Here is a 4,162-nt window from a genome sequence, read left to right as displayed (position 1 = left end):
TTTCCCTAGTTTGCCTGCATCCCCCTTGTTTCAACCATGATCTTTATTATTTCCTTTTTTCCTGCTTGCTTTAGCTTTAATTAGCTGTTTAAGCTTAGATTATTGATTTAAGGTCTTTCTTCTTTCCAAAACATAGGCATTTAAAGCTGTACATTTGCTGGTAAGCACTGCTTTAGCTGCATTACATAAATTTTTATATGTTGTGTTTTCATTTTCATTCATTCAGTTCAAAATACTTTCTAATTTCCTCTTGATTTCTTCTTTGAACCATGGATTATTTTAAAAGTATATTGTTTAATTTCAAAATATTTGTGAATTTCCCCCAATATCCTTTTGTTGTTGATTTCTAATTTAATTTTGTTAAATTTGGAATACTTATTTTTTACTGTTTCAGTCCTTTAAATTTGAGACATGTCTTATCATCTAACATATGAAAGTTCCATTGTATTCATGAGAAGAGTATGACTGAATTGACATCAACCTCTTATGAAACCGTAGCTTACAGGACTCTGTTTCCTATGTTGCAGACCTACGTTTGTTGCCTAAATAAAGGACAAGAATAGCTGCTGAAGAAGCAAAGGAGTGGACTGTGCTGGATATATTCTGTTTGCACCTCAGATCCGTTCTCTGTTTGTCTCCCCTTTACTATGTCTTGTGGAGTTGAACTCTAGGACTTTACCAGTCAGCTTATTTACCAGCCAGGGTCAGGCAGCCTCTGGCTTCTGGTTACATTAGCCAGTTTGGAACACTAGCAGAATACTGGCATATTGACGGGAGGAAAGATAAAGCTTTTTTTTTTCCCGCCCTTTACCTCCATGGTGTTGCTATGGGCCACACGTCTCACAGGCCCCTATCAGGTAGGTCACTCTCCACACAGCACTTTTCTCTCCAGATTCTGTTTCCCTTCACCCATTCAGTTCTAGGAATGGCAGAAGATCTCCCATTATTTCTAGCTCAGGTTACTGCAGTATTCATTGTAGTTTCCCTATATCCTGCCCACATTTTAAAGAGTCCTTCAGTAATTTACCCAAGTTGAGAGTGCTGTCTGTTTCCTGCTAGGACTCTAATTGATTAGAGATGATCTGAGTAATGGAGAAAAGTAAGAGAATGTAGAGGTTTTGATTCAAGGATGTTTCATTTAGAAACTTGGCAGTGAACAGGTAGATGTGTGAGACACAGAAATGATAGACGGGTCACTTGTTTTGTGTTTTAAAAATGGAAGTCTATGCATCAGGAAAGCAGAAGGTGAGAAGTCGATGCATAGAGAAAGAGATTGGAGGTGCTGGGAATACAGTAAATAATTGCAGAATGGGGATGAAGATGGAATCAAGAGTGCAAAGTAAAACTTTTGGGAAAGGAGAGAAGTACTATCTGTTTCTCCTAAACTGCAGGGAAGAAACTGAGGATAATCATTGATCAGTGGTTCTCAGTTTGGTCTCCACATTAGCAATCAACATCACTGGGAACTTAAGAGAAATACAAATTATAGGGCTCCAGTTCTATGGAATCCAAAACGTGTAGAGAGGATCCCCACAATCAATGTTTCAGCAAGGCCTCCAGGTGATTCTGATGCATGCCACGTTACTCTGATACTAAAACCAGGCAAAGATGTCACAGAAAAAGAGAAACTACAGGCCAATATCCCTGATGAACATAACCACAAAAATCCTCAACAAAATATTATCAAACTGAATTCAACAATACATTAAAAGGCTAATACACCATGATGAAGTGGAGTTTACTTCAGGGGTGCAAGGGTGATTCAATATCTGCAAATCAAAATGAAGGATAAAAATCATATCTCAATAGATGGAGAAAAAGCATTTGACAAAATCCAACATTCATTTGTGATGACTCTTAACAAAGTGGGTTTAGAGGGAATAAAGGCCACATATGACAAGCTCAGAGCCAATATCATACTCAGTGGTTGAAAGCTAAAAGCTTTTCCTCCAAGATCAGGAACAAAACAAGGATGCCAACTCTCACCACTTTTATTCAGCATAGTATTGGAAGCCCTAGAGCAGTTAGGCTAAATAAATAAATAAAAGGCATCCAAATTGGAAAGGAAAATAGTAAAACTTCACTATTTGCAGGTAACACATTATTTACAGAAAACCCTAAAGACTCCACCAAAAAACTGTTAGAATAAATGAATTCAGTAAAGTTGCAGTATACAAATCAACATATAAAAATCTGTTGTGAGGGGCTTCCCTGGTGGCGCAGTGGTTGAGAGTCCACCTGCCGAGGCAGGGGACGTGGGTTCGTGCCCCAGTCTGGGAGGATCCCACATGCCGCGGAGCGGCTGGGCCCGTGAGCCATGGCCGCTGAGCCTGCGCGTCCGGAGCCTGTGTTCCGCAACAGGAGAGGCCACAACAGTGAGGGGCCCGCGTACCGCCAAAAAAAAAAAAAAAATCTGTCGTGAATCTATACATTAATAAGGAACTATGAGAAAGAGGAATTAAGGAAATCCCTTTTATAATTGCATTAAAAGGAATAAAATACTTTGGGATAAATATAACCAAGGAGGTGAAAGACCTATTAAAACTATAAAATACTGACGAAAGAAACTGAAGAAGACACAAATAAATGGGAAGATATTCTGTGCACATGGATTGGAAGAATTAATATTGTTAAAATGTTCACATTACTTGAAGCAATCTATGGATTCAATGCAATTCCTATCAAAATTCCCATGGCATTTTTCACAAAAATAGAACAGACCTAAAATTTGTATGGAACCACAAAGAACTCAAATAGCCAAAGAAATACTGAGAACAAAGCTGGAGGCATCACACTTCCTGATTTTAAGCCTATAGTAATTAAAACAGAATGGTATCAGCATAAAAACAGACACGTAGATCAGTGGAACAGAACAGAAACCCACACATATATGGCCAATTAATTTATGACAAAGGAGCCAAGATTATACAATGGGTAAGGGATAGTGTCTTCTATAAACAGTGTTGGGAAAACTGGACAGCTGCAGGGAAAAGAATGAAGTGACTACTATCTTACATCATATAAAAAATTAAAATGGATTAGATCTGAGTGAAATACCTGAAACCATAAAACTAGGGGGGGAGAAAGGGGGGTAAGCTCCTTGACATCGGTTTTGGCGATGGCTTTTTGGATTTGTCACCAAGAACAAAGGCAACAAAAGCAAAAACAAAGAAGTGGGACTACATCAAACTAAAAAGCTGCACAGCAAAGTAAACCATCAACAAAATGGAAAGGCAACCTACTAAACTGGAGAAAATATTTCCAACTTGTATTTCTGATAAGGGAATAATCCAAAACGTAAAAAGAACTCATACAACTCAGTAGCAAGAAACAAACACAAAAACAACAAAAATTGATTAAAAAATGGGCAGAGGACCTGAAGAGACATTTTTCCAAAGACTACATAGAGATGGCCAATGAAAAGGTGCTCAACATCACTAATCATCAGGGAAATGCAAGTCAAGACCATAATGAGATATCCCACACCTGTTAGAATGGCTATTATCAAATAAACAAGAAATAACATGTTTTGGTGAGAATATGGAGACAGGAACCCTTGTGCACTGCTGGTATAAGTGAAATTGGTGCAGCCACTATGGAAAACAGTATAGAGGTTCCTCAAAAAATTAAAAATAGAACTACCATATGATCCAGCAACTCCACTTCTGGGTATTTATCTGAAGAAAATGAAAATACTAACTCAAAAAGATATATGCAGCCCCATGCTCATTGCAGCATTATTTACAATAGTGAAGATATGGAAACAACCTAAGTGTCCGCTGATGAGAAGATGTGATACACACACACACACATACACACACAGTGGTATATTATTCCATAAAAAGAAGGAAATCTTGCTATTTGCAACAACATGGATGGACCTTGAGGGCATTATACTAAGTGAAGTAAGTCAGACAGGAAAGCCAAGTACTGTATGATCTTACTATGTGTAATCTAGGAAAAACAAAACAACAAGAAAAAAACCAAGCTCACAGAGACAGCAGATTGGTGGTTGCCAGAGGTGGGAGGTGAGGGGTGAGCAAACAGGGTGAAGGGATTCAAAAGGTACTAACTTCCTGTTATAAAATAAGTAAGTGTTATAAAATAAGTCATGGGGTGTTATGTACAGCACTGCTAAACAAAATTTTTGTGACTGTGTATG

This window comes from Lipotes vexillifer, unplaced genomic scaffold, assembly GCF_000442215.2.
Source record: "Lipotes vexillifer unplaced genomic scaffold, Lipotes_vexillifer_v1.1 scaffold413, whole genome shotgun sequence".
In the NCBI taxonomy this organism is placed as follows: domain Eukaryota; kingdom Metazoa; phylum Chordata; class Mammalia; order Artiodactyla; family Lipotidae; genus Lipotes; species Lipotes vexillifer.
The sequence above is the reverse complement of the archived record's forward strand: the minus strand, read 5'-3'. Positions refer to the sequence as shown.